The sequence below is a fragment of the Prionailurus viverrinus genome, chromosome C2 (assembly GCF_022837055.1).
Source record: "Prionailurus viverrinus isolate Anna chromosome C2, UM_Priviv_1.0, whole genome shotgun sequence".
In the NCBI taxonomy this organism is placed as follows: Eukaryota; Metazoa; Chordata; class Mammalia; order Carnivora; family Felidae; genus Prionailurus; species Prionailurus viverrinus.
The window spans coordinates 45,644,274-45,667,752 of NC_062569.1; the positions used below are offsets into that span (position 1 = coordinate 45,644,274).

Below are 23,479 nucleotides of genomic sequence, written 5' to 3' on the forward strand. Positions count from 1 at the left end.
TGCACCTCATCTAAGTTGCCGAAACGTTGCACACATTGTTATCTCATGTGTAGCATAGCTCAAAGTTTTCGAGTAGATTTTGCAGGCCATGTCTTGAACCCAGGGAGCGGCAGCCATCATTCTTTCAGGACGGGAGAGACTAACAATGCAGAGTTGCTTCTTGCCTCCCTGGGGCACAATCAGTCTGGGTGTTTAAAACTAGACTGGGCACATCGTAGGAGGTCAATAAATACCTGGTGACTTTTTTGTAATATGGTACAACCGAATGTAATTTATCTCTAAGTGACTTTTCTTCTTCTTTGCTTTTCTGTATTTTTCTGTATTTTATGAATGTCCTTCCAGGCATAGCTGGAACATTTGTAATCAGGTAAAAGAAAAAAATTATGTTTTCTTTTTTTTTTCTTTTTTAATTTTTTTTTTAACGTTTATTTATTTTTGAGACAGAGAGAGACAGAGCATGAACGGGGGAGGGTCAGACAGAGAGGGAGACACAGAATCTGAAACAGGCTCCAGGCTCTGAGCAGTCAGCACAGAGTCCGATGCGGGGCTCGAACTCACATACCGCGAGATCGTGACCTGAGCCGAAGTTGGACGCTTAATCGACTGAGCCACCCAGGCGCCCCAACAATTATGTTTTCTTATAGCTATGTATATAGCTGTGTTTCAGATCATGGTTCCTAGGACATTGTTTTAAATGTTTATTCATTTTTTTTGAAAGAGAGTAAGTGCAGGGAGGAGCAGAGAGAGAGGAGAGAGAGAATCCCAAGCAGGCTCTATGCTGACAGGGCAGAGCCAGATGTAATCCCACCAACTGTGAGATCATGACCTGAGCCAAAATCAAGAGTGGGACACTTAACTGACTGAGCTCCCCAGGTGCTTCAGTTGCTAGGACATTTTTGCTAACTTTTATGAATTACAAGAGGTAGATTACATCATATCATAGTAAATTAAACATCTTTATTAAATATATTTAGAAATTTTATGTTTTAAAGTAGACAGGAGCTTGGAATTCATGTTTTATTTCACAACATACATGTGATAAACAGAGACTGATGGAAAATTAGTAAATGAATTGTCAGTTGAACTGTAATTCTTTGCTTGAACTTAGTTTTCAAAACCATCCATGGGTGACAGCAATGTGTGAATTCTACCATCTTGAGTTTTATGCTAATACTTTATTTATATAATTAACAATTCAGAACACCAGATTTGTGGGTTTTGTATTTGTGATTTTACTATTTCTTAAGCATTTACTTTTATTTCACCAATACTTAAGCAAATTATATGAAAAAAATGTGATAAATTCTCTTGGTAAATGAAATATACTGCATATGGTTTAAACATTTTAAATTCATTTAAAATTTAATTAGTATATATGCTACCATAGCACTCCATCACTTTTGTTGCCATTATTTTAATCATTTTTTATTTATTGTTGTTATTAGCTACCATTTTTTGTATACCTACTATGTGTCAGGCAGTATATTCGTTGTTTCCATATAATAACTAACATAGCTACTATGAGAACTCTGTGAGGTGCTTATTATTATTTCCATCTTAAGACACTGAGGCAGAAAGATAGTCACCTACCCAGTATTGCACAGCTGATTGTTGAAAGGGCAATGCAGAATTTGAACCCAAACCCATATATCTCCTAATTTATATTTTAATCATGGTTCTGTCTCCCAAGTGATTTCCCATATCTGCTTTCCCACTTAATAGCAAGGACCGTGTCTCACTCTATCTCTGGTTTCTGGCACACAGGGAGGACTCAGTAAGTATTGAAATGAACCAAACTTAGATTTGAACTTTAGTTTCTAAGTTAAGGGAAAACAGCAATGATTTTTTAAAAAGCCCTACAAAACCATTCCTTCACAAGTAATTTGCAGTTGTAGCTGCCTTGATTTTATTCCTGCTGAAAGCTAGTTAAGAACCAATTTTATACAAACCCTATAGAAAAGAACAACAACAACAACAACAACAAAGGATAACAATGACTCCTTTTTTTTTAAGTTTATATATTTTGAGAGAGAGAGAGAGGGGGGAAGGGGTAGAGAGAGGGAGAAAAGAGAATCCCAAGCAGGCTCCACACTGTCAGCACTCTCAGTGCAGAGCCCAACATGGGGCTTGAACCCAAGAACCATGAGCTCGTGACCTGAGCAGAGATCAAGAGTCGGACGTTTAACCAACTGAGCCACCCAGGCTCCCCACAGACTCTTAACGTATATGAAAAGATGTTCAACTTTACTAACAGTAAAATAAATGTAGATTAAAATGACAGACAAAATTTCACAATTATCATATTGCCAAAGAGTAAAAACTTTAGCAACATACTTTGTTGGATGAGGTTGTAAGATAACAGGATACTCTCACATATTGTTGGTGGAAATACAAAATGATACACCCACATGGAAATAAATTCGTGAAAATTTAGCAGAATACCTATTTGCCCTTTGGCCCACAAATCCAACTTTCAAGAATTTACCTTAGGAGCCTCTTAGCTTCAGTTGTATCCTTTAGTACCTGCTCTGCGATCATAGACTGGACTCAAGCATTTCTCCTTAGCAGATGTTAAGCTTTGTCAGTAGAGGGCGCTAGAAGGATATTGCAGGAGGAAGGGGGGTTATTTGTGGTTCCCGGGTGCTGCATTTTTAAAAAAATTTATTCCTGCTCTATAGTCAGTGGTGTGCAATGTATATGGGGACAGGGGTCAAGGTGATGGAATCAGGTGGTAACCAGAGTACCCGGTTCCTTAGTGACCTCCTAGCCCCCACCAAGGCCTTGTGACTGGCTCCTTGCAGACCTCCTGGTGGGGACACTAAGTGTGGTGCTGGGAACCCAGTGGGCTCTGCCATTCAGTAGGCTGCAACAGTACATACCTTCTCCAACTAGGTTTCAACCTCATTGGAAGGATTCCTCTTCCAATACCGACTTTCCTTGGGTCCTCTCCCTTAGCCCTAGGGCATTCTTTACAACAGCAGTTGTAAACTACGGTCTGTAGGCCAAATACAGCTCACCATCTGTTTTATAAATAAACTTTTGTTGGAACACAGCCATGTCCATTTGTTTATGTATTGTCTCTACAATGTTGAATGGTTGTGCCAGAAACAGTACAGTCTACAAAGCCTAAAACGTTTATTGTCTCTTTATAGAAAAAGTTTGGGGGGTGCCTGGGTGGTTCAGTTGGTTAAACATCTGACTTTTGACTTTGGCTCAGGTCATAATCTCACAGTTTGAGCCCCGAGTTGGGCTCTGTGCTGACTGCACACAGAGCCTGCTTGGGATTCTCTCTCTCCCCCTCTCTTTCTGTTCCTCCCCCACTCATGCTCTCTCTCTCAAAATGAATAAACATTTTTAAAAAAGAAAGAAAAAGTTTGCCAATCCTACTTTTTTTTAAAGTTTTACTTTAAACTTTAGTTAGTTAACATACAGTGTAATATTAATTTCAGGTATAGAATTTAGTGATTCATCACTTACAACACCCAGTACTCATCATAACAAGTGTCCTCCTTAACACCCATCACCCATTTAACCCATCTCCCCACCCACCTCCTCTCCAGCAACCCTCAGTTTGTTCTCTATAGTTAAGACTGTATTTTATGGTTTGCCTTTCTCTCTTTTTTCCCCTTATGCTTATCTTTTTTGTTTCTTAAATTCCAATATGAGTGAAATCATATAGTATTTGTCTTTCTATTTGCTTAGCATAATACACTCTAGCTCCATCCATGTTGTTTGCAAATGGCAAGATTTCATTCTTTTTATGGCTAAATAATATTCCATTGTATATATATATATATATATATATATATATATATATATATATACTACTTCCTTATCCATTACTCAGTTGATGGATATTTGGACTCTTCCCATAATTTGGCTATTTTTGGTGATGCTACTGTAAACATCAGGGTGCATGTACCCTTTCAAATCTGTATTTTTGTATCCTTGGGTAAATACCTAGTGGTGCAATTGCTGGGTCATATGGTGGTTCTATTTTCAACTTTTTTTTTTTTTAATTTTTTTTTCAACGTTTATTTTTTTATTTGGGACAGAGAGAGACAGAGCATGAACGGGGGAGGGGCAGAGAGAGAGGGAGACACAGAATCGGAAACAGGCTCCAGGCTCTGAGCCATCAGCCCAGAGCCTGACGCGGGGCTCGAACTCCCGGACCGCAAGATCGTGACCTGGCTGAAGTCGGACGCCTAGCCGACTGCGCCACCCAGGCGCCCCTATTTTCAACTTTTTGAGAAACCTCCATACTGTTTCCCAGAGGAGTCGCACCAGTTTGCATTCCCACCAACAGTATAAGAGGGTTCCCCTTTCTCTGCATCCTCACCAACATCTGTTGTTTCCTGTGTTGTTAATTTTAGCCATTGTGACAGGTGTGAGGTGATATCTCATTGCAGTTTTGATTTGTATTTCCCTGATGATGAGTGATGTTGAGCATCTTTTCATGTGTCTGTTAGCCAACTGGATGTCTTCTTTGGTAAAATGTCTATTAATGTCTTCTGCCCATTTTTTAACTGGATTATTTGTCTTTTGGGTGATGAGTTTGATAAGTCCCCTATAGATTTTGGATACTAATCCTTTATCAGATATGTCATTTGCAAATGTCTTCTTCCATTCAGTAGGTTGCCTTTTAGTTTTGTTGATTGTTTCCTTCACTGTGTAAAAGCTTTTTATCTTGATGAAGTCCCATAGTTTATTTTTGCTTTTGTTTCTGTTGCCTCAGAGACATATCTAGTAAGAAGTTGCCGCAGCTGAGGTCAGAGAGGTTGCTGCCTGTGGTGTCTTCTAGGATTTTGATAGTTTCCAGGGTCACATTTAGGTCTTTCATCCATTTTGATTTTGTCTTTGTGTATAGTATAAGAAAGTGGTCCATTTTCATTCTTTAGCATGTTGCTGTCCACTTTTTCCAATACCATTTGTTGAAGACTATCTTTTTTTCCATTGGACATTCTTTCCTGTTTGTCATAGATTAGTTGGCCATATAGTTGTGGGTCCATTTCTGGATTTTCTATTCTGTTCCATTGATCTATGTGTCTGTTTTTGTGCCAGTATCATACTGTCTTGATCACTACAGCTTTATAATATAGCCTGAAGTCCAGAATTGTGATGCCTGCAACTTTTCTTTTCTTTTTCAAAATTGATTTGGCTATTTGGAGTCTTTTGTGGTTCCATACAAATTTTAGGATTGTTTGTTCTAGCTCTGTGAAAAATGCTGGTGGTATTTTGATAGGGATTACATTAAATGTGTAGATTGCTTTGGGTAATGTAGACATCTTAACAATATTTGTTCTTCTAATCCATAAGCGTGGAATGTTTTTACATTTCTTTATGTCTTCTTCAATTTATTTCACAAGTGTTCTATAGTTTTCAGAGTACAGATCTTTTACCTCTTTGGTTAGGCTTACTCCTAGGTATCTTAAGGTTTTTGGTGCAATTGTAAATGGGATCGATTCCTTGATTTCTCTTTCTAGTGCTTCATTATTGGTGAATAGAAAAGCAACTGATTTCTGTACATTGATTTTGTGTCCTGAAACATTACTGAACTCATGTATCAGTTTTAGCAATTTTTTTGGTGGAGTCTTTTGGGTTCTCTATATAGAGTATCATGTTGTCTGTGAATAGTGAAAGTGTGACTCCTTCCTTGTTGACTTGGATGCCTTTTTTTTATTTTTTTGTTATGTGATTGCAAGGCTAGGACTTCCAGTGCTATGTTAAATAACAGTTGCCAAACCTACTTTAGAGTTCTCTTTACAACTCTGTTATTCTTCTATCATAGGTTAATAATTTTTAATGTTAAACTTTTCCTATTTAAATTATGGTGTGGTTTCTGTCTCCAGACTGATACTACCTCTAACAACATAAAAATACCTATGTGCAGGTTATTTATTGCAGTACTACTTGTAATTGCAAAAAAAAAAAAAAAAGAAAAAGAAACAAAGACAAAAAACAAAAAAACAAAAACAAAAACAAACACACACACACACAAAACAAAAAATAAAGAATAACCCAAATGCCTTAACATGGAGACTGGTTTGATAAACTATGTTATCCATGCAGTGGAGGGCTCTGAAGATATGAAAACAAAATAGGAGATCTCTATGAATGAGTATGGAGTGACTTTCAGGGTATGCTCTTAACTGGGGGGAAAAAAGCTCATAAAAGCATACAAAGTAAAAAAAAAAAAAAATATATATATATATATGTGTGTGTGTGTGTGTGTGTGTGTGTATAAAGTATGCCATATGAGTAAAAAAGCTTATTTCTTAAAAAAGAAACATGAGAAGGGTAAAGCAGAAATTAATAACATCGGTTACCTACAGATGGTGGGTTGGAATAGAATGAAGGGAACAAGAGAGGAATCAACACTTCTCTGCATTTGCTTTTTGTATAGTTTTGATTTTAAAACCTTGTTAATGTTTTACATATTCAAAATTAAAGCAACAAGTATAAGAAAAAAAAGAAAATTGAATGCAAACAGAAACCAATTAACAATATTTGAAATTAATGGGATAACCACATGGAAGAGAAAGAAAAGAATTAATTCAAGTAACATTTGAACCAATACTTTAACTAAATATCCTCAGTCCCCCAAAAAACGGTGAAAAAGAAATCTTAAATTCTACTTAATAGAGCTTTTTTTTTTTTTTTTAAATTTTTTTTTAACATTTATTTATTTTTGAGACAGAGAGAGACAGAGCATGAACGGGGGAGGGGCAGAGAGAGAGGGAGACACAGAATCGGAAACAGGCTCCAGGCTCCGAGCCATCAGCCCAGAGCCTGACGCGGGGCTCGAACTCACGGACCGCGAGATCGTGACCTGAGCTGAGGTCGGACGCTCAACCGACTGAGCCACCCAGGCGCCCCAATAGAGCTTTTTTAAAATAGATCACGGTTATAGCAATTCTGAAACTATTTTTGTTGTATTGTCGAATTAAGCAAGCAAGTCATACGTTGATGTGTTAGGAGCCAGAGTTCTCACTGTGAGAGAAAATAAATAGAAATATGAACTGGGAGAAGACTAAAAACAACACCAAGGTATTTGTTGCTTTGGAATATCTAGAGTAATCCATGTAGATACATAGACAGACAGACAGACAAAAGCAATCATGCCTCAACAGCAATGAGCAACCTAGCACCCAGATCATGATTTTTAAATGTCACTATACTAAAAGGAACCAAGGATCTTTGGAAAAATGGCTAATTCCCAGGGCTAGAACCAGTAAAATACAAGGTGAGCTGAGTCATCTTGTTATGCCACAAAATAAGGATACGTTCAAAAACTGTGAGAATCTGTCAAAAGGACATGGGAGCTGGCTTGGAGGGGCTTGTACAAGTCAAATTGGGACAATATGAGCATAAGGTAAATAATGATATTAATAGATTATATTACCACTAAACAAATTATCCACTTATAGACAAAAATAAGAGCTAAAATGACAAAACTTCTAGAAGAAGACCTTTAGAAGGAAATCTTTGTGATATTGGAATAAAACAAAGATTTCTCATAGAGGCTATAAAAACCAAATGAGAACTATATGTGATCCTGGACTAGAAAACAACGCTATAAAAGACATAATTGAGACAACTGGCCAACTGGAATATAGAGTGTTAAGTTCCCCGAATGTGGACATTTTTCTGCGGGAAAAAATGTCTTTGCTATTAGGAGACAGCTACTAACGAGGTTAAGGGGCAAGGGGTCATGGAGTCTGCAATTTTCTTCAAATGTTTCTACTCACACTGCTACCACTACTTTCACTACCACCATTAATAATAATAATAAATACAACAACTGTGGCAAAATGTTAATTGGTCAATCTGGGTGAAGGAGTGTCTGCGGTTCCTTCTCATTGGCTGTTGGCCATACTGTGTGGTTGCCAAATCACATTAATGGTCAGGGGTTCTTGCAGCCAGCCTACACCCCTTGCTGTTTATCAGCTAGCTATGTTGAGAATCCATTCTTTTATTTTCATCTTCTCCTGTGCTGGGCTGAGGTGTCATCCGAATGTCACCGTATTTAATCTTCACAAAAAAATCCTGTGAAGTAGAGATTGTTTTCTCCATCTACACAGATGAGAACTGAAATTCCAAGAGGTTAAGTGACTTGCTGGACATCATTGTTAGTAAGCTATTGCAGTAACTCCCACCCAGGACCCCAGGCCTGGTGATCATTTCACCTCAGTTCAGGGCTCAGGGGCCCAACATTGGGACCATCGGCAGATGCCAGAGAGTCAGGAAGCAAGACAGAGAGGCCTTTACAAGGTTAGAAGGGAGAGCCTTAGAATGCAGCCTCTGTGGGAATTCACTAACTAGAAAACATTAATAATGTGGGAACAAATGAATATCTAAAGATTTAATGTTCATATTATTACTTCCTCAAATGACCCACAGTTTTATATTTTTTCTGTTAATCAGACTACAGGTTAGCCTGACACATGCATCATTATTATTATTTTCAGGGATACATAACTATCCTTTTGGACCAATTAATATAAATCTGGGTTTCTGTATTTGTGTGTGTGTTTTAAATTTTTATTTATTTATTTTGAGACAGACAGTGACAGCCCAAGTGGGGGAGGGACAGAGAGAGAGGGAGACAGGATCCAAACCAGGCTCTTCACTGTCAGCATAGAGCCTGATGCAGGGTTTGAACTCATGAACCATGAGACCATGACCTGAGCCAAAGTCAGCGCCACCCAGGAGCCCCTATTATTTTTTTAAATATCAGTAGGATTATTTCTGCTTCCTTCTTTATGTTTCTATATAATAGGAAGTTTAAAAACACACAAATAAGGACACCTGGGTGGTTCAGTGGATTAAGCGTCCGATTCTTGGTTTCAGCTCAGGTCACCATCTCGCAATTTGTTAGATGTAGCCCTGAGTCGGGCTCTGTGCCGACAGTATGGAGCCTGCTTGGGACTCTTTCTCTCCCTTCTCTCTCTGCCCCTCCCACGTTTGCACTCTCTCACTCTCTCTCAAAATAAATAAACAAAAAACCACAAAGAAATATATGTAGATGGTTAAAATATTTAAAATGTTAAGTTTTTAAAGATTATTTCTCCCATTTAAAAGATACGTTTTTAGAACATAGTATAAGACATTCTTTTTTTTTTAAATTTTTTTTTCAACGTTTATTTATTTTTGGGACAGAGAGAGACAGAGCATGAACGGGCGAGGGGCAGAGAGAGAGGGAGACACAGAATCGGAAACAGGCTCCAGGCTCTGAGCCATCAGCCCAGAGCCTGACGCGGGGCTTGAACTCACGGACCGCGAGATCATGACCTGGCTGAAGTCGGACGCTTAACCGACTGCGCCACCCAGGCGCCCCAAGACATTCTTTTTTTTTTTTAAAAAAAAAACACGTTTATTTTTGAGAGAGAAAGAGAGAGAACTGCACACGAGCGGGGTAGGGGTAGAGAGAGAGTGGGGGACAGAGGATCCAAAGCTGGCTCTGTGCTAACAGCACAGAGTTCAACGCAGGGCTGGAACTCACAAACTGCAAGATCATGACCTGAGTTAAAGTCAGATGCTTAACTGACTGAGCCACCTAGGCTCCCCATATGACATTCTCTTTTAGTAGCTATAGGGAATTTCACTGTAAGGGTGTGGTATGGGTACATGTGTATGAATATGCATATATGTGCATAGATTTGTGGGTATATGTGTGTGTGTGTGTGTGTGTGTGTGTGCATTTATGCCTACAAACACTGCCTTCTACTGGTGACTATCTCTTCCAAGAGCTTATAAGCTCCTGGAAGTATAAGGATCCAATATGACGGACTTTCATTTCTGAGTATCTGAGCAAAGGGGCTAGAACTAATAATGTTTGCTGAGACATCGCATTTATTGGCACTTAGCAAGTTTTTTATAAATGAAGAGCAGTGGCAAAGAGCATAGGCTCAGACTACTTAGGTTCAAATGCTACTTGTTTTATTTACTGTGAGGTCTGGGATGGTTCCTGGAAAAGTTCCTTGGCCTCCCTTGCCTTTGTTTCCTTGTTGTAAATGGAGATACTGTCAGTACCCTCCTGGTTAGGTTCCTTTGCAGCGGAACTGGAGAAAGGTTTGGGAAGCATGTGATTTATTGAGGGAATACTCTCAGGAGACAAGAAGGGAGGGATGTGGGATGGGACAGGACTAAGTCAGGATGTGGTCTCAGCTGGGGTCTAGCTGCAGTCTGATTCACAGGGAGCTCATGAGTTGGACCACAAAGCTAGTCCCACCATAAGGCAAGGAGCTAACTTTGTATGCCACATGTCCCTTAGTCATTGTCTACTGAAAGTCATCCATGGTTGATAGGCAGTCTAATCTCCCAGAGTGGCTCCTGTTAGATGGAAGACCATTCTCTGGAGAAAAAGGAGAGCTGTAAACCTTTAGCAACCCACATTCATGCAGCTGGGAGGTGGGTGTGCACGCCTGGTAAAAGGGCTGGGGGGACCAACAGCATCCACCTCAATCACCACCTCATAAGGTCACTATGAGGGTTAAACATGATATTACATATAATGCACAATAATAACATGTTTTGAGTGCCAAAACCAAGCATTGTTCTAAGTCCCTTGCCTTTAGAAAACTGCGTAACATATAATAAATCCTCAATGTCAGCTAATTTTATTATTTTATTTAACAGCAGACTTCCTAACACATATTATTTAATAAATGAGGGATGAATCACAGATGTGGGGAGGTGGTCTTCTCATCTCTTTGGTTAGCCTCTCTGCTCCATACTGTCCTTATTTCCTGAAGGATTATTACAGTGTTTTGGACTCTATATCCTGTGGTACTGAGTTGCCATGAGATATTTCAGCCATGTCAAGGACTTCCATCTTTCTATTTTTATTGATGTGCAAGGGGGTACCTGAATAAATATGGATGAAGTTATGGTAAGAGAACCCAGGAATGTCTGGCCTGCTTGCTAATTATTCCTATCCTCCATGCTGTGATCGTTAAGGAAGCTGGGCAAACAGTGAAAAACGGGAGAGAACAGTCAACCAGCCATTTTAGTAGCATCTGTGCACAATACAATGGGTCGGTCAGAGAAGCAGGTGCATGGAGAGTGCTATCTAGTAAGTGATTTACTATAGGCACCTGTCCTCACACAATATATAGTGGAGGCTGAGTGACCGTCTGTCTGAGGCTGTTAGCTCTGCTTCTGGTGCTGGGCCCAGACATTACAGGGCAGGCCAGTGGGAAAGAAGAGCTGAAATCCACAGGGATGAGCTGGAACCAGGTTGTTTCCCACTGCCTGCAAACTTTGATGATAGAGGTCCTGCAGGAGAAGCTGGTGCCGGTCACAGAGCAAAACAGGCACCTGGCTCAGGAATCAGAGAAGCCGAAGGAGGATCTGGTGGCAGCTGCAGATGCCGGGGGCCTGGTTGCCCCTGCTATGCCAGCAAGGTGAGGCCGCACATCTCCCCAGTGGGAGTGGCAGCTCGCTGACCTTCTGAGGGTGCAAAGAACAGAGAGGATGTACTGGGTGCTCTACCTCTGCATCTGAATTGTGCAGAAAAAGTTTCTGCAGTCCATGTAGACTCAAAAGTATGCAGTGGAGGGAAGTCCGGACAGTTCCAATGGAACACTAATTTCCACACTTGCTGACAATATGAAAATGAGCTTAGGTGAAAAGCCTATGGCCAAAATGGGGCTTTCCGTCTCCCCACCATGTACTTCTAAACCCAAGGGCTGGGAGTCTAAGAAAAGGACCAAGCCAGAGAATAAGAAGGAGTAGAAAGGCCCCAAGTCTACAGCCCCACTCAGCCACAGGGAGCCAGGGAAACAGAGGAGAAAACTGCTAGGCAGCTCTGAGGGCCAGGCCCTATCTAACTCTGCTTAACACACTGAGAAGAGCAGTTAAGAAACACAAGCCAGAGTGAGGGGGAACGTGTGCATAAGCCTTGTCTGGAATGTGGACCGGATCACTGATACCTTCCTTGCAGGAGGATTTCGTGGGCTCTGAGGAGAGAGAAGGCTGGTGCCCCTTTCCCTACAACACCAAGATGTTTCTAGAGGTATTTTCGTACTTTACAGGAAGGAAATCAGGACTGTTTAAATGGATAGTCGCATGAGTCCAACTGCCAGTGGTTACAGCGATGAGGATGTAACCACAAGACTACACCTGATTTGCAGTGTCACCCTTGTGATTTGTTTCAGAATTTTTCCTGGCTCCAGAGCCCCACCAGGCTCCTGGCCAGGGAGGAAGGTTTCAGAGCCTTCTGGAAGTTACTTATTAAGAAACACAGAGAAGAAAGGAGTGGAGGTGTATCTCAGGCTGGGCTGGGCTCTGGCAACAATCCCAAACCTCAGTGACTTAAAGCTAGATTTGGAGCCTGTTCATTCTCCTTGTCCTTCACAGGACAGTGGTGAGGGCGCTGCTCCTTAAGGCCTCTCAGAGTCCAGGCTGACAGAGTAGCCACCATCTCAGGATCTCAGGGTTTCCGGGAATGGGGGAAGGTTCCAGCTATGGCCCCCATGTCATCACACCTGCTCCCTGTGCAACCCTGACCTCTCAATCAGGTATGCCCGCCCACATTCTCTCATCGCACCAGCAGGGTCTCACATCTGCCTTTAGGTGACACTTGTCACTTCTCACCACAATTCCTTGGCTACAGCTGGTCATATGACACCACCTAAGCACACAGAGGGCCATGAGGTGATGTCCTACTGTGTGCCCAGAAAGCCAGAAATATTAGGAGAGAACCATTGACTCCTACAGACATGCAGGGGGAGAGTGGAATTCTGTTCAATCAGGACCTTTGGGAAGTGAGTTACAATGACTAAAGCTATGCGTTGCTTTAGTCATTCTAAAGCTATGTGCCTCATTCTATATGTGGACAATAAATACCCATCTCTAAGGCACTGCTTCTTTAAGACATTCTCTGCATTCAAAGCCTCCTTTGCTCCTCATAACTCACAGGATAAAATCCAAATTCCCTGTGTTGTGTCCATTCCAACTTCTCTGCGCCCACAGGAGGATTCAGACATACCAGGTCATGGTAAGGGGACTAGTGGTGACAAAGACCTTCCCAGGGACCGTAAAAGGAGAAACTGAGGGAGCTCAGTGGATGAAAGTCAGGGGGAAAGACAATGAACGGAAGCTTGGTCTGACACCAGTGCCTGGGTACACTACCGTGCCTGTCACTGAGATGGGCAAATGCGAGATTCTTAGGCAAAGGGGCTTACTGCAAAGACCAAAAAGAATTATTTTTACTAAAAATATCTGACAGTTCAAGGCAGCCTTGTTTTGGGATGTGGGAATATAAGAGGTGGGGAACGAGATTATCTTCCCTTCGGTGGGGAGCCCAGGCAGGCATCTTCACATTGGCACATTATCAAGGTCAGTAGTAGTGTAGGCTGGGACCCAGCTGAGCAGCCTCGGTGCAGTGTGTTTTTGGCAGATATGGGTGGGAGACAGCACTGGGCATTGATAATGAAGGAGCCCTGCTGCCTTGGTAATGGTGGTGAACATCAGAGGCCATGGCTGTACATGTGCCCATGGAAACATAGAGCTGGTAAGGGGAAAATGGGCATTCCACAAGGCAGCAAGAGAACTGGGTTCCTAGGTACACACAGGGGCTGCTCTGAGATCAGTCGGAAGTAGTTTATTCCTCCATTGAATAGTTATAGACATCTACTGTTTAGATAATAAACAAAATGGATAGTCCCTGACATCATGGAGCTTACCTTCCAGTGGCAGAGACAAAAAAAACAAGCAACAACAACAAAAACACCCATCCAATTTAATAAATATATAATTAAAGGGGTGTGGGTGCGTAATTCTGGATAATGTATCCAGATAGTGTATCTGGATAGAGAGAGACTTTATATTCTTCAACGTGAATCAGAATAGAATTACATTATCATAATCCTGATTTTTAGTCCGAGGTTATTGCAGCTGGGAGAGCTTCAAGGCCATCTGCAATACTGTCGCAATTCTCATAAACTCCTCAGATCTTGACTGTAAAGGGTGACAAGTCCTCTTAGGTGATAAAGAGGAGTAAGTAGGCTGAGATGAAGCAGGACTGGGCCAGGGGACTAATGCTGCCATCACCAAGGAGGGGATATAAAAGCTGCCGCTACAGTGGCTAAAGAGACATTTGAAATCTCATCCTAGCCCAGGTACTAGTGTCTAAAGGTCTGCCCAGGTGGATAACTCTGATCACAGTTAATCTCAGTGACAAGTGCCTGGGAGATGTTGGTTGTAAGAGAATCTATCCTGGAAGAAGCAGGCATGCCATTGGCAGGTGCCCATAGGAGTCCAGTAACCTGGAGTGTAGGCAAGTGCTGAAAAGGTTGTCAATGAACGTTCATTCAGTGAATATTTGTCAAGATCCTACTATGTGACAGACTCTGTGCCACTTGCTAGGAATACACTCTCAACGGACACTTTGCTTATGCAGCATATATTCCACGAGGTCTTTGGATTCTAAATCTGGTTGAGAACCATAGCACAAAGTACCAGCCCGGTTTGGTGGTAGAGACTGGTCAGATATCCTGGGGGGCATCTGCAGTTTTATAGGCCCACGGAGAGATGCTGAGGAGTCCATCCAGGTAAAAGGATGAAGGCAGGAGGCAAAGATGGAGTCCTGATATCATCAGATTGGTTTTCATTAACTCAGAGAAAGAATGGGGGTATAATCTGCAGAGAGGCTGAAAGGCAAGCTATCCATGGCTGAACAGGGTTGGGGGCAGCCAGGGCCCACACAGAGTCCCCGAATATGAAAGCAGCTCAGCCATCACATCATGTAGCCAGCTGGCAATGAAGGGGAATCATAGACTCTCTGGCCCCATTGGCTCTGACTTCTTTACTCCCGTTACCAATCCCTTCTCCCCACAAATATATCATGGGCATGTCCCTTAGACAGGATGACTGAGTTCTGCTCCTTCTGTTTTGACTCCTGGCTCCCTGTTGAATTTAGCTTGTATTCATTTGTGCGTTCTTTAGGCTTTTGACCACTTGGAGTAAAATTCCTGGTCTGAATATTCTTGGCTCCAAGCTTTCATGGCCACATGTCTGGCCTGCATCCTGGTCAAACCCACATCGGTAACCTTTAAGAAAGGCTTGATCATTTTGCCATGAACCCACGGCTCCAGGGGCAAGCCTGTTGCTATGGCAACGAGGAAGATCTACCAGGCACACGATGTCACTCTGCTTTGGGACTAGGAGGGCTCAGGGAGGGGAAGACCAGCCTCCTGAGGGAGATAACAACCCTTGTGGGCCAATTACCAGAGGAGAGGGCAAAATGCCTCCCTAACCCTGCCCTAGCAGGCCGTACGGCCTGCAGTCACTCCTTCTCCCCGGGCCGCTTCCATTCCTGCCCCTGGGGACATTTGGAGGGAATCCAGAGAAATTGCCAGGTTTCATTATGCAGCTTTGAGCCCCCACGATCATTCTCTAGAGAGGCTAAAAGGATGACATTTCTCTTGTCTTGCTAACGAAGGATGTGGGTAGCTGATGGTTCCACACACGCAACCTGGTAATCTCTCTGGGAAGGTAACACAGGTTTCTACTCTCAAGGAGACTTGGAGATCAAAGCCATCATGCATCTCATTTCTGTTTGCACTTGTCAAGGTCCAGAGTGTAATCTCTGCCTCCACGGGCCCATGCGGCCACTTGATCTGCTTCCACAATCATTCCCCTGAATCTCTGTGCATCCTTTTATCCCAGTCTTCCACCCATCCTCTCCTTCTCATCCTCTTCCATTCTCTTCTGGCCCTTGAATCCTTTCTCCAAGGCCAGCAAGTTGCCTTGCCTGCAAGTTGTCTTCAAATCACTCTCTTACCCCTTGCCTTTTATCTTGCTAAAGCTGGCCTCTTCCCTGAGGGCACTATTTCCTTTGCAGCCCTCTCTTGAGGTAACTATTTTCTCATATCCCTTGTATTTCAGAACAAGGTGGATTGATATCTCTATGGTGAGTATAATTAATTACAAATAATAGAAAAATCAGCTAACACTGGCTTAATGAAGTAGTGTTCATCTTTCTTCATATAATCAGAAATCTGGATGTAGGTGGCTGCTGATATCAGCTTGGTGGCCAGTCAACATGAGGACTCACATCGCAGTGACTATCTTTGCCTTTTTCTCATATTTACAACTGCTTAGTCACAATATGGCCACTGCAACCCAGCCATCATGTCTGAATTCCAGGCCAGAAGTCGTGATGTTTGCATCAGGAAAGCAAAAACATTCTCAAGTTCCCTAAGAAAACGAAGCTTATATATCATTGGGTAGAAGTGTGCCACTTGGCCTAAATGCAAGGGAATAAATCCAGAGGATTTAGGAGGCTTCCTGCACCCCAGAACAAAATCAGAATTTTGTCAGTAAGGAAGAAAAAGGATAAAGATATCAGGCTGAGGACAAGCAGTGTCTGCACCAGTGTCACCCTCACTCTCTCACAGTGTATTTACACTCTCCTCTTTAAAACCTTGTTTCTTGGGGCGTCTGGGTGGCTCAGTCAGTTGAACATCTGACTCCTGGTTTTTGGTTCAGGTCATGAACCCAGGATTGTTGGATGGAGATCTGCCTCAGGCTCTGCGCTGACAGCATAGAGCCTGCTTGGGATTCTCTCTCTCTCTCTCTCTCTCTCTCTCTCTTTCTCTGTCCCTCCTCTGCTCATGCGTGCACACACATGTTCTCCTCTCTCTCTCAAAAGAAATAAATAAACTTAAAAAAAACCCTGTTTCTTTGTATTCAGGGCATTTAGATATTCTACCCTACCTCCTGTTGCTGCTTCATCTACTGGGGATCCTCCCATTCAGTACGTACTTTGACAATGAGCAAAACCCCCATTGTTCCATAGGACAATCCAGTTGCTTGCCCCCTTCACCCAAGCCTTGATTAGTCTGCATGACACCCAGGTGGGTAGCCTGTCCACCATGACCACATAGGAGCTCAACCTTCTTTTCATCGTTAGTGATTTCCTCTCCACTTCAGCCATGTACTCCCATACAAATTCCCCAGATGTTGTCATCACCCGTAATGCTACTCCTCCAAAATGACTAACTCAAGCACTCCTCTGCTTGATTGTAACCACCCCTTCTTCCAGGTGTTTATTCAACTGCCCTCATACCAACTCTTCTTTAAGCATCATTGGCATTGCCTGTCCTTCTCCATCTCCCAATCCATCAACCTTGCCCTTTCTATCCAGCCTGGATTTCATGAGTACTATTTCTGTAACTTCCTTCTATGCCCTACATTTCTCTACTCTCATTTCTACTCCCCTAAACCTCCTTGTCCCTCCGTTGACTCCATTTGTCTCAGCTCTAAACCTGGATGAACCCAACTACCTGTTTCTCTGTGCCAGGCAACCAAGCAGCGGAGCATTACCCAATGGGGCAGATTGATTTCACTATAAGTTCCAGGTCATTAATGTCAAACAGGTCCTCTCATACTACACAAAACACTTACTATAGTTCTCTCTCATTTCCCCATTTTCCATAGTGACTATGGAAACTTTCTCTTTTCCTCAAGCTTCCAGTCTCCTCTCCTCTTTTCTTCTCTGAGCAGATGACCTCATACCATGTTGGGAGAAAATAGGAGCTCTCATGTAGGAACTCTCTTAACCTCTATATCTATCCTGTGGTCTTTGATCTAATAGCAGAGCTGCCCCACCTTCCATCTAAGGAGAATATCCTCCTGTCTTCTAGGAAACTTACACTACCATTATTTCTTTTTGTTGTTGTTGTTTATTCCACCTTTTTCTTTCAACTAAATCTTCCCGAGTTTTTTAAAAGTTTATTTATTTATTTAGAGAATGTGACTGGGGGAGAGGCAGACAGAGAGAGAGACAGAGAGAGAGAGACAGAGAGAGAGAGAGAGACAGAGAGAGTGGGAATTCCAAGCAGGCTCTGCACTGTCAGTGCAGATGTGGGGGCTCAAACCCATGAACCGTGAGATCGTGACCTGAGCCAAAATCAAGAGTTAGACCCTTAACTGACTGAGCTGCCCAGGTGCCCCAAATCTTTCCTATTTTATATATATATATATCTTCTCATTAAAAAACAAAACAATCAGGGTCGCCTGAGTGGCTCAGTTGGTTGAGCATCCAACTCAACTCTTGATTTTGGCTCAGGTCATGATCCCAGCATCGTGGGATGGAGCTCTGTGCTGAGTACAGAGCTTGCTTGGGATTCTCTCTCTTTCTCCTTCTGCCGCTCTCCCTGCTTTCACTCTTTTTCTCTCTAAAATAAAAATAAGAAGAACAACACAATCATAGTCTATGTCCAGGGTCTACCTGATCTCTCTTCTCACCATCACAAGTCAAATTTTGTACAGAAGTCTATAGTTTCTGTCTTCATTTCTGTATCTGCCAACCTCAAGCCACACAGTTCTGGCTTCTAGTCCCACCATAATTAGCAGCTTTTACTAGAATTATGACTTACTCTGATCCTAAAACCCGTATTTCAGTATTTCTCTTACTTGATCATTCCTTACTTCTTTGAAACACTCTTCTACTGACTTACATGATTCAACTGTCTCCTGGCTTTTTTCCCACATCTCCAGCTGCTCCTTCTCTATCTCCTTTGCAAACTCATCCAGCTCTACTTGTCCAATCAATTATGGAGATTTTCAAGACTTTTTAAGAATCTCTCCTCCTTTACCTCACATTTTCTAAGTGGGCATCAATCTCAAGTTTGTATTTTCACTTCAGACTTTTCTGAGCGTTTGACCTATAACATCTAATTTTTAACTTAGCATGTTTTCTTTTTTTTTTTTTAAGATTTTTTTTAAAGTAATCTCTACACCCAATGTGGTGCTCGAACCTATAACCCCAAGATCAAGAGTCACATACTCCACCACTGAGCCAGCCAAGCACCCCACCTTAGCATGTCCTCTTATAAAATATTTGACTTTATAATTAATTATGTATTAATTATCTACTGCTGTGTAACAAAGTATCCCAAAACTTTGCACTTAAAAGCATAAACAGGGGCACCAGACTGGCTCAGTTGGTAGACCATGTGACTCTTGATCTCAAGGTTTTGAGTTCAAGCCCCACATTGGGTGTAGAATTTACTTAATAACAATAAATAAACACTTTTCAGCTCATAGTTTCTGTGGGCTGGCAATGCAAGTGTGGCATGGTGAGGTCTTTTGGTTCAGTCAGGAGGCTGCAATGAAGGTTGTGGCCAGGCTGCAGTCATGTCAGGACTCAAATGGGGGAGGACCCACTCTGAAGCCCACTCATGTGGTTGATGGGTCTCAGGTGCATTCTGGCTGTTGCTCGGAGACATCAGTTCCTTACCACAGGGCCTCTTCATAGGGCTACTTGCAGCATGGCAGCTTACTTCCCCAGAACAAGGATTTCAGTGGAGGTGGGGGGTTGGGAGGGGTGGGGTGGGATGGAGAGGAGTGAGGAACATGGAAATCACTGTCTCTTTGTAACCTAATCTCAGAAGTAAATCCCATCACTTTTGTTTTGTTCTGTTTGTTAGAAGCAAAACACTAAGTACAGGGGCACCTGGCTGGCTCAGTCGGTAAAGCATAAGACTCTTGATCTCAGGGTTATGAGTTCAAGCCCCATATTGGGCATGGAGCCTACCTTAAAAAAAAAAAAAAGAAAAGCTTCCCATTTCCTACTGGAGAAAGACTAAATTCCTCAACAGTCTATACTGTCCTACATGGTCTGTCTCCTCTCCACCTGTTAGCCTCACCTCACAGTGGTCTCCCCTTTACTCTTTTCTCTCTGGGCACGCTGGCTTTCTTTCAGTCCTAGTAGCCACAGGGTATTTGCATATGCTGTTCCTGCTTAAAACATTCTTCTTTCCTTTTTGTCTAGTTAATTCATATTCATTTTTTAGATCTTAACTCAAGAATTTCTTCTGTGAGAAATCCCCCTTCTAGAACCTCAGAGACGCATGTCCTCCTTGAGGTCTTGTTATAGTTACAATTTTATATTAGTTTGTGTGATTATTTGTCTTTTCTATATTCTGTAAGTGCCATCAACTTAGTCATATCACTTTTGTAACCCCAGTACAAATACCTGCATGTTATGTGCTCCATAAACATGTGTTAAGCAAATGGAGTTTCTTGACCACAACTGTCCCCAAATGGATGCAGCCAAAGGTCTACTGGCTTGGCCTGCTGGGGATGAATGGGCCTCTATGTGATTAGATTCCACTTGCTTGCCCAGGATGCTAAAATGCTCTGAGTTCCAGAAACAGATCCAGGAAGGTCTCACTACAGATGTAAGGAATGAAGCAGGCAGCCAAGCCTACTTAATTGACCTTGGTATTAAATTAGAGTCAAAGTATCACAGGGATCAAGCCAGACCTTCTTGCTTACTGACCCTGGCTGGATGTGGTTTGTTCTGAATGGGATACTGGGGCTTGTTGGGAAAGGGACACCTGCTTCCTTCCTTCATCATTAGTGGGGAGCAATCATGGGCCCACTGTGGCACATATGACCACTTCTTTGTTCATGATTTCTTTCCCTAGAAATGCCACAGCCTGCTGGTAAGAGGTAGTTTCTGGCTTTGCCCATCAATCCTGTCCTTAGTTCCTTCTAAGAGTGGTGACTGAGGCTGTGCCAGAACTATGATGGTCTCCCCGTGGGACAGATATGGAAATGTTTCTTACTTCTGCTCCTCTCCACCTATTGGTTGACCCCACAGTGACTCAGAATTTCTGAAGCATCCATCTCTGGGGCACTTGCAATCTTACTTAAGTACAAGAGATGCTGGAGTTGAAAGCGACTTCTCAATCAGACAGGATTAAGCAGCTCCACTTTTAATGTCTGTCCCCGTGGTGCTCCCTTTGTTCAGGAATGGGATCCTCTCCGACTTTAAAGACGAGGAGGTGAAAGTAGTCCTGGATGATGGCTCAGTTGACTTCCCAAACTTAGCCCACATGAGCCCCGATCCCTTCAGTGCATTATGAGAAAACCTTGATTTTTTTTTTTTAATTTTTTTTTTCAACGTTTATTTATTTTTGGGACAGAGACAGAGCATGAACGGGGAGGGGCAGAGAGAGAGGGAGACACAGAATCGGAAGCAGGCTCCAGGCTCTGAGCCATCAGCCCAGAGCCCGACGCGGGGCTCGAACTCACGGACTGCGAGATCGTGACCTGGCTGAAGTCGGACGCTTAACCGACTGTGCCACCCAGGCGCCCCGAAAACCTTGATTTTTAAGACTGAGGAGTTCACATTTTATATATTTAAAGTAGCGGGAATGTAGCAAAGAGTTTCAGCAGGGAATGGTGTAGTGCAGTGAGGGTTTTTGAAAAATTAATCTGGACGCCTTGTGCATTGGATTCCAAAAAGAGATGTAGCTGGGGCAGAGACACAAGCTGGGGTACAAGGATAATCCAAGGCAAGAAGTGTTGAGAGCTGGGACTACAGCTATAGGTGAGGGATTACTGAAGAGAATTGGAGATAACTTCGGCAAGAATGAATCAATAGGCCTTACATGTGGATAGAGATATAAGATGATTCTCTACTGTAAAGTTGGGAGATGTCTGCCCTCTATTTGCTCTGGCATGCATATGCACTAAGATGCCATTGTCTCCCACAATTATCACAACCACTTCCCCATTTACCTGGACTGACAGTGCCCAACTCCTTCAGGCTCCCTTGCTTATTTGACACACTTTCCATTTTCATGTGCCACATTCTCTCTGTCACATAAGTTTTATATTTATTTTGCAGATCCCCACGCCCCAGCTGTGGCCAAGAGGGGTTCTCCCTTCTCTCCTGATCCCTGGAACCTCAGCTACCTGGTCCTGTCCTGCCAGCAGGAAACAGGGGCCAGCTGGGGGCACCAGTGATGAGCAAGGAAAACGATAGGTTCAAGTTAAGGCATCTTGAGGCAGAGGAGTCTGAGCAGCCATAAGTGGAGGCTGGAGACGCTGTGAGCAGCCTGCATTACAACAGAGGTAAGAGTAGACTGGCTGGGTAAGGCTGAGAGCAGAGATGGAAATGAGTGAGGACCGAGTTTAATTACACTGGGGGAGGTGGAAGGAGAGGCCTGAGCCACTGCCTTTATCAAATTATTTGTGGTCCGTTCAGGATTAGACAAGCCTGGTTTTCCTGTATGAAGAGATAGCGGGCATTCTGCTTCTCTCTTCTTCCATTCTCTTGCTGGCCATTTTGGCTTCCTGACGGCAACTCTGCCAGAGGGGGAGCAGAAGAAATGAAGAAAGATGAAAGTCAAGTTGGTAAATTTTACCATTTGTTAACAGCTCAGAGAGGAGGCACAGTGGTGGGGATGTTGTGCGGTCGTTTAAAAATACTTTTAAAAAGGCTATTATATAGAGGAATCACATAATTGATTTGTGTACTGTTCCCCAAATGCTACTGAGACCAAAAGATTGGCAGCATTTATTTTTTTATTGCTTAGCATTTAAACTTTAGATTTAGCAAACAGTAGATACCAAAGTGTCTTTGATATATCCGGTAGATGGAGGGAAAAGAGTTTATTCTTATGTAAAATTTGATCATTTGCCTCTGTCAATATATTTTATGTAATGTCCAGATTCTTCCATCCAATATATTTTTTAGGCTTTCTTGCTCTGTGTAACTAGAGCAGGCATATAAGGAAGTGTAAGAGGATGCCCCTAAAACTGGGAAATAAATACTCCTCTCAAAATGGAAATATTTTATAATTAATAAATATAAGATCAACTTTCATCAGATGCAACCCATCTAACTAATAAATGATGAAGATTGGATTCTTAGACTAGTTAACAATAAGGAAGCAGTGACCTAATAATCATGTAACTGAACATGAATCAATGTCCTGTGCTCTCTTGCTCGCTCGCTTGCTCTCTCAACAGGAAAACCTTGAAGCCAGGCCTGGTTAGCAGGTCTCTATATGATAGGAATCTCACTGTCAGGAGCCATAGGAGCCAGTCAGGTGAACCTGTTCTCTGAGGTAAGCTGGGCAGATGGTGCTGTGACAATAGGCCACACTCAAAGGGGCAGGCCCATTTCAGCTCCAGCAGACTGATGTCACTTGAGAATGTGGACCCAGTGTGGGCAGATTTTTCTAGAGTCCAGAAGTGGCTGTGTAAGCTCAAAACAAAACAAACAAACCTAAAAGACATGTTTGTGGACTACCAGGAACCTCTGGTATAATAAATAGTAAAATGCATTGGACAGTTACAACCTGTCTGTATATCCACCGAAGGGACCAATAGAACCCACGGCTTCTGTCCTACTTCTGTCACAAGGAAGGTGACTTCCACTATGGGTCAGTCTGAGTAAACAGTCCTTGGACGTTATCCAATTCTTTGCTTTAATTTCATGCTCACCAAACAAACCTCTACTTAACGATTTCGGTTTTACAACAAACAAACAAATTTTACAACAAACGATTTCAGTTTCTTTAAAACTAGAAAGGGGGTAGGGTGCCTGGCTGGGTCAGTTGGTACAGAACGTGACTTTTGATCTCAGAGTTGTGAGTTCAAGCCTCACTCTGGGTATAGAGGTCACTAAGACAAAACAAAATAAAACAAAAAACCTCCACAACATAGCAAG

General features: G+C 42.5%; 1 protein-coding gene across 18 annotated transcripts in view; it reads left to right on the forward strand.

Moving 5' to 3' along the window:
• MED12L (mediator complex subunit 12L) overlaps positions 1–23,479 on the forward strand; it is a 699,797-nt gene that overhangs the window by 332,972 nt on the left and 343,346 nt on the right. For 16 of the 18 annotated variants that reach the window (XR_007155629.1, XR_007155628.1, XM_047875167.1 and 13 more), the window contains one exon: positions 21,650–22,874. The gene's annotated coding sequence lies outside the window, so the exon portion shown is untranslated. The remainder of the gene's footprint in view (positions 1–21,649; positions 22,875–23,479) is intronic. The other 2 variants (XM_047875174.1, XM_047875176.1) reach the window with 2 other exon arrangements.